Genomic DNA, 15,218 nt, shown 5'->3' with positions numbered 1-15,218 from the left:
AAACAAGTGGGGAGAGAGGAGAAGAGACACCACCACAAAAAGCTTTGGTCACAGTATCATAGAATATCAGGGTGGAAGGGACCTCAGGAGGGCATCTAGTCCAACCCCCTGCTCAAAGCAGGACCAATCCCCAACTAAAGCATCCCTGCCAGGGCTTTGTCAAGCCTGACCTTACAAACCTCTAAGGAAGGAATTTCCAACACCTCCCTAGGTAACCCATTCCAGTGCTTCACCTCCCTCCTAGTGAAAAAGTTTTTCCTAATATCCAACCTAAACCTCCCCCACTGCAACTTGAGACCATTACTCCTTGTTCTGTCATCAGGTACCACTGAGAACAGTCTAGATCCATTCTCTTTGGAACCCTCTTTCAGGTAGTTGAAAGCAACTATCAAATCCCCCCTCATTCTTCTCTTCTGCAGACTAGACAAGCCCAGCTCCCTCAGCCTCTCCTCATAAGTCACGTGCTCCAGCCCCCTAATCATTTTTGTTGCCCTCCGTTGGTCTCTTTCCAATTTTTCCACATCCTTCTTGTAGTGTGGGGCCCAAAACTGGACACAGTACTCCTGATGAGACCTCACCAATGTCAAATAGAGGGGAATGATCACGTTCCTCGATCTGCTGGCAATGCCCTTACTTATATAGCCCAAAATGCCGTTAGCCTTCTTAGCAAGAAGGGCACACTGTTGACTCATATCCAGCTTTTTGTCCACTGTAACCCCTAGACCCTTTTCTGCAGAACTGCTTCCTAGCTATTCAGTCCCTAGTCTGTAACAGTGAGTGGGATTCTTCCGTCCTCAGTGCAGGACTCTGCACTTGTCCTTGTTGAGATGTGTCAGAAGGTATTATGGAAAATTTATGCACTGATCTGTGATCAATGCTCCCTCATCCCCTTTCAGCATTGTTAACCTAAATATATTATTAATATAATCACCTCAAAACAACATTCCAAGAAAGTCCAAAATAAGTCTTCAGTATAATGGCTGTTTATTCGTTTTGCTACTGGATAGTATAATAGCACTGAATAGCGTACTGTGTTTTGCTCTCAGCAAAATTCAAGTTGTACACAGTGATTTCTCTAAGGATTGTTCTCTGTGTTAGTGTTCTACCATCTTCCACAAAAACCAATTACATTTGAAATAGCAGTACTGTATGCTGCAAAATTTAAAGCCTAGAAAAGAAAGTTTTTTTTAAAAAAGAAATCTAATATTTGTTTACTATAGCACAATTGATGTGCTTGGTGCTTTCTAAACATTCACGAAGGGACAGTGACTGCTTGATGAAGTTCACAATCTAAGGACAGACAGACAAGTCATTAGAGGCTGCAGTTTCTCTCTGTTTTAAAAAGCATAGTTAAATCTGAATTGGGGATGAATTTTCCAGAGCAACAATGGCTTCATCAGTAGATAATGGTTATAAGGGGGTCAGAATTAGGAATGGCCTCAACAGGAGACAATCACAAGAATGTCTCAAGGGAAGGATTGGTTTAAGAAAGCTGGGGAATCTGAGAGCCAAATGAGATCTTTTCTTTTAAGCAAAGAACTCTACTCAGATGGTGTACAAAATGGGAGACAAATGAGTTGGGATTGGAGGATAGAATAAAGAAGAAATCTTGAAAGAGTAAGAAAAATATTTTAGCATACTACTTCCGCCCTGTAATTTCATAGTGACTATTCAATGAACATAAATGACAAGTGCTTGTCCATTCTCTAACACATATTAGATGAACAAAAAGAATTTTCATTTATTATGTATTTCATTTATTATGTATTATGTCATTTATTATGTATGTAATATGTATAAGGAGACATATGTGAATTTTGATGTGGTTATTTAAAAAATATCCTTTATTTTAATTAATTATCCAGTTATTTCACTCCCCCGTGATAGTCAAAAAATGCTGAATTCTCTAGATAGTCAAGGTGGACAACCTCCTCCCAGGTCTGCATTCTTTGTTGGAAGAGGATAACAACATCTGGTGTTATACGGAGACCATCTCCAGTCTATCGATAGTTACAACAACAATAACAACAAAAACAAAAACAATGCCTCCAGTTCTCCTATTATGTCAAAAGATTTCCCATTACATTTTTCTCCCCTTCATGTTGAGGCAGCATAGATTTACATGCTCTGTGAAGTCCCCCAAAAGAAAAACCTTGTCCTTATATGTGGAGAGCCTTAGAAACTATTTGATTTTAGCTTGACCTGACCATTAATGCCACAATTCCAATTCTCAGCCTCCAGGCAATTAGAAAGAAAGAAAACTGAATAAATCCAGCGGGCAATTTCCATATTAAAAAAAAAAGTGCAAGTTAGAACCATGTGGTCTCAATAAGGCTGTGAAAACACCCCTCCCCCACCAATCTTTGTGTTCCTAAATGTACATTGCAGTGTATCCATAACCTCTCTTTTAAATCATCTTTAACCAGATCTGAATCATTCTGACCACAAATGAATGGGTGACACTGGAATGTGCTTGAGTAGACAGTTGCTCAGAAGTGGACTTTAGGGCATTTTCACTTCCAATGTTAAAGAGCCTCATCCACAGCAAAAATCTTTCAAGGTTAAAGCCTTGAGGATAGAAAATGACATCACAGTTTAATCATTCAGAAAAAAAAATGCAACTTCTGCAGAATAAGTCAAAGTAATGTACCACAAACCACAGTGGGCAGATAAAGCCAAAGAACAGGTTTTCTTACTGAGGCATACAGATACCACAAGCAGCTGGCAGATACATGTTTAATTGTATTCACAGAAACCTATTGTATCTGTCAGCACAGCCATATTCAGAGTGGCCAGTCAGCACACAGTGTCAGAATAACCACACTTAGAACAACAAATTGAATTCTGCTTTCACATTTATACTGTACTACAGTCCAGGTTGTGGGCTACCATCATTTTTGGCACAGGTAAAAAATGTATCTGGCAATATCCTTTAAAGAGTTTTAGACAGATCATTTAAGGCTCAATCCTGTAAGATGCCCTATCAAGATGGTGCTGAGCTTCCACAGGGTCCCACTGAAGTCAGCACGACTTGAAGGCACTCAACACCTCACAAGAGTTAGAACAGAACTGTGAAACATATATGAACACAATTTGCTGGGGAAGAGTCAACATGTTTTTTTTAAAAGAGAAATCATGCCTCACCAATCTACTACAATTCTTTGAGGGGGTCAACAAGCATGTGGACAAGAGGGATCCAGCAGATATAATGTACTTAGATTTTCAGAAAGCCTTTGACAATATCCCTCACCAAAGACTCTTAAGCAAAGTAAGCTGTCATGAGGTAAGAGGGAAGGTCCTCTCATAGATCTGTAACTGGTTAAAAGATAGGAAAAAAGGGTAGGAATAAATGGTTGGTTTTCAGAATGGAGAAAGGTAAATAGTGGTGTCCCCCCACACATCTGTACTGGGACCAGTACTATTCAACATATTCATAAATGATATGGAAAAAGGGGTAAAACAATGAGGTGGCAAAATTTGTAGATGATACAAAACTACTCAAGATAGTTAAATCCAAAGCAGATGGTGAAGAGTTACAAAGAGATCTCACAAAACTGTGTGACTGGGCAACAAGATGGCAGATGAAATTCAGTGTCGATAAATGCAATGTAATGCACATTATGTTTTCCAATTCCAAATATACATATAAAATGATGGGATTTAAATTAGTTCTAATCAGTCAAAAAAGATCTTGGAGTCATTGTGGATCGTTCTCTGAAAAAAATCCACTCAATGTGAAGTGACAGTCAGAAAAGCGAACAGAATGTTTGGAATCATTAAGAAAAGGATAGATAATAAGACAGATCATATCATATTGCCTCTGTATAAATCCATAGTATGCCCACATCTTGAATATTGTGTGCAGATATGGTCGCCCCATCTCAAAAATGATATACAGTAACTCCTCACTTAAAGTCATCCTGGTTAATGTTGTTTCGTTGCTGATCAGTTAGGGAACATGCTCATTTAAAGTTGTGTAATGCTCCCTTCTAACCTCATTTGGCAGCTGCCTGCTTTGTCTACTGCCTGCAGGAAGAGCAGCGCGTTGCAGCTAGCTGTCGGGGGCTAGGAACCAGGGTGGACCAGCAGCGCCCCTATCAGCGTCCTGCTCCTCTAAGTTCCCTGTGCAGCAGCTGCTCAGCAGACTAGCAATTGCAGCTGTCCCTCCCCCGACTGCCATGTTCTGCTCCTGCCCTTTGCCTTGGAGCTGCTCCCCAAGACTCCTGCTTGCTGTGCGGGCAGGCATGTGTGTGTGGAGGAAGTGGGGGAGCTAATATCAGGGTGTCCCCTTCCCCCCCTGCTCCCTGTCTTCCATAGAGCAGGGGGGACACACCAGGGCTCAGGACAGAGGGAGCTTGCAGCAGCTAAGGTCTCAGCAAGCTGATCTAATTAACAAGACAGTGTACTTAAAGGGGGAAATGCACATATCTCCCTCCATTCCTGCTGCCTTGTAGAGTGAGAGAGTTAACCCTTGAGGGCTCAGCCAATTGCTAGTTCATCATTTAGCAGTAAGGAAAATATCCCACCCTCTGACTCCTCCACCTCAACCAAGCTTCACAATCATCATCACTGTATACCAGTGTTAAATTAATTTGTTTAAAACTTATATTGAGTGTGAGTGAGAGAGATATATTAGTCTTTTGTCTGATGAAACTTTTTTTCCTGGAACCTAACCCCCGCATTTACATTAATTCTTGTGGGGAAATTGGATTCGCTTAACATCGTTTCACTTAAAGTGGCTTTTTTCAGGAACATAATAACAACATTAAGTGAGGAGTTACGGTATTGGAATTGGAAAAGATACAGAAAAGGCAACAAACATGATTATGGGTATGAAATGGCTTCCATATGAGGAGAGATTAACAAGACTTGGACTTTTCAACTTGGAAAAGAGACGACTAAGAGGAGATATGATAGAGGTCTATAAGATCATGACTGGTGTGGAGAAAGTAAATAAGGAAGTGTTATTTACTCCTTTTCATAACACAAGAACTAGGGGTCACCAAATGAAATTAAAAAGCAACAAGTTTAAAAACAAACAAAAGTAAGTATTTCTTCACACAAAACACAGTCAACCTGTGGAACTCTTTGCCAGAGGATGTGGTGAAGATCAAGACTATAACAAGGTTCAGAAAGAAACTAGATAAATTAATGGAGGATAGGTCCATCAATGGACTATTAGCCAGGACAGGCAGGGATGGTGTCCCTAGTCTGTTTGCCAGAAGCTGGGAATGGGCAACAGAGGATGGATCATTTGATGATTACGTGTTCTGTTCATTCCCTCTAAAGCACCTGATATTGGCCACATGGGAGAACAGGATACTGGGCTTAGAGGGACCTTTGGTCTGACCCAATATGGCCATTTTTCTGTTCTGTGAGTATTCAGCATGTCTCAAACGGAGTCCCCAAATGCAACTTACCTTTAAAATTATAATAGGAGATAAGCCTACAGTGAATTAGTTCCTGTGAAAGTCAAATTTAGGCAATGAATAAGAAAAGAAGCTACCTAAAAAAAGCAGCTCTCAGCATAAGTATCACATCAGCTATCAGAGCAGAGAGGCCCAGGTTTAATATTTATGTACCAGCAGCACTGAGTAGCATGTTATTTTTAAAAATATAGCCATAGTTTGAATAAGCTTCCCTCCCCCTTCAAATGGCAAATTATACATACATGTAGCCAAAGTGATATGTCTTTAATATGGATAGGCCAGAGCCAGAACCTTTTGGATCCAGATATTAACTTTCCCATTGTTCAAGAATATCTAGACCCAGGGTTTTTGATTGAGGCCCACCTCTAGTGTCTAATTGCTGAGCTTTACACTCATTGCCAGAATTCACAGACAGTACCAAATGATATGTTAAAAAACATATTAAAGCAGGAAAAGTAACAAAGACCTCAGGTTTTTCCTCACATCAATGAGAAATTATAGCACCTGGGGAAATTATGAAACTGAAAGCATTGCTGATGAAATCTGACATGATGCCATCAGAGGGGGGAGCATAACTCTAGAAAACACCATTCCAATTTTAGCTCCCAAAAGGAATTTTTGCTAGTTCTAGTGTCCCATTCCAAACAAGTGAATAATACTCTTTTTATAGACTAAACAACAGCATGCAAAGGAGATGTGAATCCCAGTACAAGGACAAAAACTCTTTTTGAACATACCACTAAAAAATGAATGAGGCACTGAACACCATCTATAGTCATTTGGAAATTCAAATCCACAGTCAGCTGATCAGGTAGCAGAACATTTATTCACCAATCTTCCCACAAAGTACAGTTGCCCAACGAGAGTATTCTTTCCAACAAAAAGGGGATAGTTAGAACTAGGACAGTGTTGGTAAAAGTTTAAGAAATGGAACAAAAAGCTGCAGCCATTGGAGAAAACAGGTAACTGACTGCACCTGCCAACCAACCATTTGAACCTGCACACAACTGCATATTTTGTATGTGACTAGATTCACTCCCACATCACCTGTGACAAAACAAAAGTAAACAATTGCCTTTTTGCAAATTACTACAGGGTTTTGGAATCACTATTTCAAGCACAGGTACAACCACAGGCAAAGGTAGAAAATCTGTTCCCCTCCTCCACCATCCTGTTTATAACCCTGTGATAGTTACACAGCAAGTGCATTCACACTACAAGTCTTCTCCTTTTCCTCAACTTTTTAACATAGTTGAACTACTGGTTTTCAAAGCTTCATCACCATTTTGTCAAGACAGTTCAACTAAATCTTGACAACATCTAGTAGCATGCTGACTGCATAATTTATCAGTAGCTTTAAGACAAATGGTCCCTAAGCTGGGTCCCTTTCTGACAGCCAGATGCTATCTTTGGAGGCAGCTGGATCAATATCCTGGAGCACTGTTCATTTTAAGTATTTCTAGAGACCAGTCAGAGAGAAGGGAAAAACAATCCCTGTAATGGGTTGTTCTTTGGTAACAAGTTTAAGAAACAGTATGGCATAGGTACAAAAACAAGTATAGCAACAACTGTTTACTAGAAGAAAACTAGGTTTCATTTTGCCCAGTTCTTGTCCTCTAAATGACAGACAGATCTCCAAGAACACATTCCTTTCTCCTGTATGTTGGCTTCCACTTGTTTCCCTGAGAACAACATTTGCTAACTGATTGCTCTTTATGTCAAGACCTGAAAAAGCAGGTTTTTTAAAGACGAGATTCGTTTCCTAAAGTGATTAAAGGTGGTTTGAATGAATTAAAGCAGTTTAAATCAAACCTATTTTTTGCTCCTATGAACCTAAATAAATCTTTCCCTTCCCTCCATTCCTTACATTAGTGACCGACATACAAACAACTGCACTCTATCCTGCCTCTATCTGACCGTGCTAATTTCGACTTCACAGGTTCAAACAACAAACTAAGCCGTTCCTATTCTGTAGTTACTCTATTCTACTTACGTATGGTGATTGAACAGATTTTCAGCTAACCTAGTCATGAAGCCTTATGGAAATCCTTCCAAGATCAGAATTTGGCTAAAGCCTATTGAGTCTTGTCAGGGCTTTCGCGGCACGGGGGAGATCAGGACGACTTAACTGCAGAAAACTGTTCCGAAGCAAACTATGACTGAGCGTATACACTGAGATTCACTAGAATGCGTTGCCATTGCAATGAAATTACTAAAGCACCTCATTTTATCTGCTTCTTTATACCTATTTAATGCTGGCACTTACCGTCGTGGAACAAATAGATCCCCCCCCCCCAAAGAGGTTGACGGTCTCCGTGTCCCTTCACTCCTTGACTATCTCCAGCTCCCAGCTTTGCTCTACTAAAAATCAGCCTAGTTTGCAGAACAGAACGGAGGACATTAAGAGAACGCCGAGTTGCCAAAATTCCGACCACTCACGAGCAGCAGTGAAGACGTCCTCCCGGGTTCCGGCTGATTCCAAAGAACAAAGCCACTGCTGGCAGTGAGGAAGCCGAGTGTACGTCCTCTGGCTTCAATCCAACTGTTGCTCTTGCTTTTGCTTCAGAGTGCGTGCTGATGTGCGCCCGTAATGTGTGTGAGAGAGAAGGGCTGGGAAAAAAATAGGGTGGGTGTTGGGGGAAGAATGCTGGTGATGTCCCGAAAAATAAGACTAAAGAAATGACTAGGGTAATCTGTCTCCCCTCACTTTCTCCTCTTATCACGTGCTGAGGCTTTTTCCTTGCGGGGATTTTGATCTCAAGAGAGAAGGTAGAGAGCAAATTCCACCGGCGCTTCCTAAAACCGATCGCTGGTTGGACGGCACTTTAAACCATAACGGAGGGGCTCTCTTCACCCCTGAGCGAGCAAGCTGCCAAGACATCTTGGGAATTGCGGGCTTAGTAGCAATCTAATGTTAGGTAGTTGTGAAGCACAATATGTATCTCTCTCTCTCTGCCCCTCCCCCCCATTAAAAGTTTACTCGATTTCCAAGATATATACCGCCTTTGCTTCCCTAAGTTATTTCAGATTCCACTCCCTGGTATCGCTGGATGTTGCAGAATATAGATTTTTTTTTAAAAATTGACTGTGTATTTGCTGATAGCACAACACACAGACTATGGCAACTTACCCCACACCACCCTCTCATTACCTCTAGTGAATTCTGTTACTCCACTCTTGGAAAGGAGCTTGCTCTGTACCAAAAAAGAAATAAGAAGTTTCCTCCTAGAACTTCAGAGCTACAAGTTAACTACCATGGTTACAAGTGGACCAGGGATGCCAATGGCATTTTTTTTTTTTTCCATTCTTCACCACTGTGATGGGTTCGGTCACAGGTATCCCCTTGGGACTGTAACCTGACATGCTGAGATTACTTCTGAGCTTGTTTTCCCTGCCAGCTTGTGACTCCAGAACCCTGTATTGTTGAGCCAGACATGCTAGCCTGCTGCAACACAGACCCAGGTCTGGTCCATGCCCCCAAAGCTGCAGGCTTAACTGAAAACAGCTTAGCAGGTTACCTAGCTCCAGCACCCAAACACCCACCTCCCAATGGGATTCATACCCCAAATAAATCCATTTTACTCTGTATAAAGCTTATGCAGGGTAAACTCATAAATTGTCTGCTCTCTATAACACTGACACAGAGAGATGCACAGCTGTTTGCTCCCCAAAGTATTAATCACTTACTCTGGGTTTATTAATAAACAAGTAATTTTATTAAATATAAAAAGTAGGATTTAAGTGGTTTCAAGTAATGATAGAACAAAGTCAGTCACCAAGCAAAATAAAGCAAAAACATGCAAGTCTAAGCCTAATACATTAAGAAACTAATTACAGGTAAAATCTTACCCTCAGAGATGTTCCAATTAGTTTCTTTCACAGACTGGACTCCTTCCTAGTCTGAGCCGAACCCTTTCCCCTGGTACAGTCCTTGTTAGTTTCAGCAGACATCTTAGGTGGAGCCTAGGGGTTCTCTCATGAATGGCTACCTTCTTTGTTCTGTTCCACCCCCTTTTATAGTTTTGGCACAAGGCTGGAATCTTTTGTCTCTCTAGGTCCCCACCCCTCCTTCTGAATGGAAAAGTACCAGATTTAAGATGGATTCCAGTATCAGGTGACATGTTCAGTGAGACCCTAGCCTCCATTCTTCCAGGGCTGGCCTACACATACGTAGGGAGGTTTGTAAGTATACAGAGCCATTTACAACCAAATTGTCCTAGTCAATGAGATGCATCAAGATTCTAAACCACCATTAATGGCCCACACTTTGCATAATTACAATAGGACCTCAGAATTATACTTCATATACCTAACTCATAGAGCTGGAAGGGATCCTGAAAGGTCATTGAGTCCAGCCCCCTGCCTTCACTAGCAGGACCAACTACTGATTTTGCCCCAGATCCTTAAGTGGCCCCCTCAAGGACTGAGCTCACAACCCTGTGTTTAGCAGGCCAATGCTCAAACCACTGAGCTATCCCTCCCCCCATTTCTAACTTCAGATACAAGAAAGATATATACATACAAATAGGAGGAATATATTCAATAGGTTATAACCTTTGTTATGATACCTTACAAGAGACATTTTGCATAAAGACTATTCCAGTCACATCATATTTACACTTATAAGCGTGTTTCCATAAAACATATGGAGTGCAACATCACAACCCCCATGAACTCAGACAGCAATTTCTTGTAAGGAATAGTCTTTTAGGTAATGAAATGAACAGGGACAATTGCACTTGGCAACATAAGGAAGAATGTCAGAAAAGACTTTTGGAATTAGTTTTTGTGTCATGCAAAAGAATCTGGCATAAGTATTTCAGCTAGTCATAGGATTTAAGTCCAGAAGGGACCATCAGATAATTTAATCTGACCTCTATATCACAGGCTGCCAACACCAATCAGCACCCATGAAGTAAACTGAACCACCATAGTTAGACAAAGGTATTACAGCAACAACCCTCAGGAGACTTAATTGTTATGTGCCACAAGTTGATAATAGGAGGGACTGAGGTGCAACGTCCAAGGCCCCTGAACTGGCAGGGAATTAATTTACTGAAATATATCCACATGATCCTGGTAGGCACCCACATCCGATGCTGGAAAAATAGACCCAAACCCCCAATTTCACTGCCAATCTAACCTGGTGAAAAATTCCTTCCTGATTCTACAGATAGTAACCAGTTAGGGTATGTCTACACTTAAAACAAAAAAACTCCAAAATCACAAAATCACACCCTGCTACAGAGAGTCTCAGAGCCTGAATCAACTACATGCTTTTGGGGCTCACACTACAGGACTAAAAACAGTTCTGCAGATATTTCTACTTGGAGCCCCCCAGTTGGGTTTCAGAGCTCCAGCTCCAGTCCAAGTAGTCATGTCTACACTGCTATTGCTAGCTATGTAGCAGAAGTCTGAGTCAGTTGACACAGGCTCTGGACTTGCTGTCATGTGTGGGTTCTTTTTTGTTTTTGGTTTTTTGCCTATGTAGACATACCCTTAGATCGGGGTGGGCAAACTTTTTGGCCGGAGGGCCACATCAAGGTGGGGAAAACTGCATGCCAGGACATGAATGTAAGGCTGGGGCAGGAGAGGATGCAGAAGGGAATGTGGAGTGTGGGAGGGGGTGCAGTGTGTAGGAAGGGGCTCAGGGCAAAAGGCTGGGGTTCACAAGGGGTGAGGGGTGCAGCAGGGGGCTCAGAGCAGGGGGTTGGGGCAGCTATTTCATTCCTTTCAGGTTCTTGACAGAGTCTATACTGCAAACACACCTCCCTCTTCTCAGGGAGTGACTGCACAGTACTTCCCTTTCAGCCCCCATCTGTTCTCAACTTGCTGGCTTTGTACCAGCCCAGCCTACACCTGCTCAGCTGAGCTTCATCTTTTATTACGGCTTACCTCTCCAACCTAACTCTCCCCCAGGTGCAGCCTATTAGGTTAATTAGCCTCTTCCCACCTACCTTAACCCTTTTATATGAGATGTGGAGCGAACACCCCATCACAGTCCTCTAAAACTTCTTTGAAATTTAGTGTGCTTCAGACCGATGCTGGGTTGGGACAGTGACCCCAGGTTTCAGAGATATAGGCCTTGAAAAAAAATAGCCATTTTAAAAAAGTTTAGCTCTGGGCAAAAAAAATCTAGAGTGTAAACTATTGAGGCATGTAGTGGTTCCCACTCAGGAGCTGGTTGGGAAGCATAGCCTAGTGGTCAGGCTGCAACCTGTGACCAGTAGAGAGTTGAGCCAGGGTCCTTTGGCCTATGGTAGAGTTGGGATGATGTTTACCAATGTGCAATACTGTGCATTTACCAACAGTGAATTTCATCTACCATTTTGTTGCCCAATCACCCAATTTTGTGAGCTCCCTGTGTGACTCTTCACAGACTGCTTCGGACTTAGCTATTTTGAGTAATTTTGCATCATCTGGAAAAAGGGGTAAAACAGTGAGGTGGCAGAATTTGCAGATCATTTATGAATATGTTGAACAGCACTGGTTCCAGTACAGATCCCTGGGGGACACCTCTCTCTATTCTGAAAACTGACCATTTATTCCTACCCTTTATTTTCTGTCTTTTAACCAGTTTACTGATCCATAAGAGAACCTTCCCTCTTATCTAATCACTGCTTAGTTTGCTTAAGAGCCTTTGGTGAGTGACCTAGTCAAAGCTTTCTGAAAATCCAGATACACTGTATCCACTGGCTCATCCTTGTCCACGGGTTTGTTGACCCCCCTTAAAGAATTCTAATAGGGTATTCTAATAAACACCCACCAGTACCACCTGTTGAAAAGGCTGCAGAAAGAAAATAATTCACAGTAATAGGAGAAGACCATCTGCAAATTATCAAGTACTCAGCTGGAGTATATGACAAGCCCATTCATAACTAAGGACAGTTATATATTTGAAGTGAGGAAGAAAAATTTTAATCATTGGTGTTAACGTAACTAAGGTTTCTGCAAAATTAAAGTGTTTTTGTCTAATTATTCAGTAAATTATATAAAGACATAAAATCAAATTATACCTCAGTGAAGACTGCACATATTAAATAGAACATAACATCAGTATCATTAATGAGGTACTCAACTCCTCCTCCCCCCCATTAATACAGAATGGCAAACCCTCTACCCCTTTAATACAGAATTCAGGTTGCTTTGTAGTATGTTATCCCCTTGCAGAATGCTGAGTTGAGCAAAACTCAAACTTTTGAAAAATCAGGAAAAGCACAGTTAAATTTGCACAAAAAGGTGTCTTCTTTCAGTAATGCCCCAATATACCCCATCCAGGAAAGCTGTGCTGGGCTTTTTTGTGCTGGCTGCATAAAGAAACTACTCGCTCTGTTTCTTTCTCCCCCTTTGATATTTTTGATGCAATGATTAAATAATCTCAAGTGGTGAAGGGGGAAAAACCCCTTAGATCTCACCTGTTCCTTTCGATTAACTGCAAGATGTGTGCTTATAAATCATAGCCCACCTAACACCAATGTTATGTACTTGATAAATACAAAACCCTACATGTACCTTCCATGTTTCATATACAATATTGGCATTTATCAATACAGGTCATTTACAATACAGTGCTTGAACTTATTGAGAGGAGGGCTCCAAACTGAAAAGGGAAGGGATTGAGGAAGAAAGATAAACAACCAAATATGGAAAAATGAAGAGCATCAATGTATGAACTAGAACATTACAGGTATGTCCAGTTCAGCTAATTTATGCAGGCGGTACTTACTTGATTGGTGACCTGTTTCAGGTATCGTCTTTAGCTAGGGAAATCTTTGCCAAAGATTTAGCATATTCTTGCAAAACAACTTATGCCTCAGTGAGCATGATTTCTCTACACATAGGTAGTAAGGGTAATCTTCTCTAGCCCCTTCATCAATTTCCATATACTTGAATTCTTTGTTTTGAAAGCCGGGATCAATCTAAGCTATCCATGGTGCAGATATATACAAGAAGGCTTTCTTTGTAAAGATAATGGATGAAGTTTTCAAATGTGCCTGAATGTTTCAGGAGCCTAAATCCTATTTTCAGAAGGGTCTAAAGCATATAGGCTTAAGAACACGAATGGCTATACTGGGTCAGACCAAAAGTCCATCTAGGCTATTATCCTGTCTTCTGTCAGTGGCCAATGCCAGATGCCCCAGAGGGAATGAACAGAACAGGTAATCGTCAAGTGATCCATTCCCTGTTGCCCATTCCCAGCTTCTGGCTTCTAAGTGATTTAGGTGTTTTTGAAATTGGGATGTAGAAATTTTTGAAAAATTTTACCTTGTGGGCTGATTCTCCTCTCTCTCGCAAGTAACTCAAAATTTAAATTCAATACCAATAGCTAAGTAAAAGGAAAAACATTTTTTAGAAATATAATCTAAAACAAAAATGAGTTTATCAGAACCTATTTCATGTATCAGAGCTTTCCATTTTTGTATGGACACAAATTCAAAGGGAAGAAAGGAGGATTAAAATGCAGAAGCTACCCAAAACACTAGAAAACAGACAAAAATATGAAATTCAAAGCAATAGTGTGGACTGCACATGCAAGACTTACCATATGATCAAATATTGTCTTATGTTAATTACTGATGAAGTCTCCAAACATTCCATTAAAAGAACCATCAAAAAATCAACACGTAAAAAGAAATATCTAAGCAGCACAACAAACTTCTCAAACTCTGTATCCATTAAGTCCAAGTGAATAGTTCCTAAACCCCACAGCCTCAAAACAGACTACCCCTACATTCAGCATCTGAATCATACTGATGATGCATATATTCAAGCAAGTCTGACTTGCATTCACAAATGTGACAAATATTCTTGGATGCATCCTAATCTTGAAGTGTTGGAAAGATGCATTTACTGGGATCTCAGAAGAAAGAAATTCCCCACTTGCCTCCCAAATCATGCTTAACTCTGCTCACATCACATTACTGTATTCCTGAGTAATAACAGAATGTAGGACCTTGTTCAACATGTGGCTGTTTTATTTTAACAGGATCCCACCAAAGGCTGTAGTGCCAGAAGGCAACTGGAAGAATGTTTTTACTTTACACGCTAGCAGCTACATCTGTTTCCAACAAAAGCTAGGCTTCCTACTTTTGGCACATGTGTAGACCTGAAGGTGCCCATATAAGTCGAACAGATGAAGCACACATTCATGGACAGTCACCTACTTCTGCTTACAAAGATTTAATGATATGCTCTAGGACTTTCTTTAAGTTGAAGTATATTAATACATATTTATAAAATCTTTTGTACAAAATTCATCCTTATAAGTTTTTGGAGCAGAGGGGAAATGTAATTTCACTTTAAAAAAAAATGGTGTTTCCTGAGTGCTACTAAACTCAGTATGAGACTTAACCTTGGACAGTTTGTTATTTAGTTTGCTGAATGACTGTTCTAAAACTGCCGAAAATGACAGGACAAAACTGTTTGTGGGAACAGGGAAATATCTAAGAAGCAAAAGGAGGCTAAAAAACACAACTCATTGGCAGGAACTTTAAAAACAAGCATGAGTATGTCAACAGGACTTTTCACAACAAAGATCCTTCCTTAACCTCTGTCTAGTACACGATTGATCCAAGTAATCTGTCCAGTCACTAGAGACATTTCCTAGTCAGAAATGATTTCGACAAGGAAATTAGCTATTTCTGAAAATGATTAAGTAAGATTCCTTTGTAGAGGAATACAATGGTTGGGTGGGTTGCTAGGGATAGCTTTGGGGGGGGGGGGGGGGGGGAAGGTTTCCTTGCCTGTGCTTAGAAGAAGAGATTGTTCAGTTTCACTATCTGAGGATAT

At 40.8% G+C, this 15,218-nt stretch overlaps 1 protein-coding gene across 4 annotated transcripts in view; it reads right to left on the bottom strand.

Moving 5' to 3' along the window:
- The window catches only part of PALLD (palladin, cytoskeletal associated protein), a 345,921-nt gene that overhangs the window by 268,961 nt on the left and 61,742 nt on the right, over window positions 1-15,218 (bottom strand). Inside the window, exon 1 of one of the 4 annotated variants that reach the window (XM_075066364.1) lies at window positions 7,869-8,125. The exons of the other annotated variants lie outside the window; for them this stretch is intronic. The gene's annotated coding sequence lies outside the window, so the exon portion shown is untranslated. Of the gene's footprint in view, window positions 1-7,868; window positions 8,126-15,218 lie in introns of those variants that run through there. 4 annotated transcript variants of the gene reach the window in all.

This window comes from Chelonoidis abingdonii, chromosome 5, assembly GCF_003597395.2.
Source record: "Chelonoidis abingdonii isolate Lonesome George chromosome 5, CheloAbing_2.0, whole genome shotgun sequence".
Taxonomy (NCBI): Eukaryota; Metazoa; Chordata; order Testudines; family Testudinidae; genus Chelonoidis; species Chelonoidis abingdonii.
Note: the sequence above shows the minus strand (reverse complement) of the source record. Positions and strands in the feature narration are given on the sequence as shown.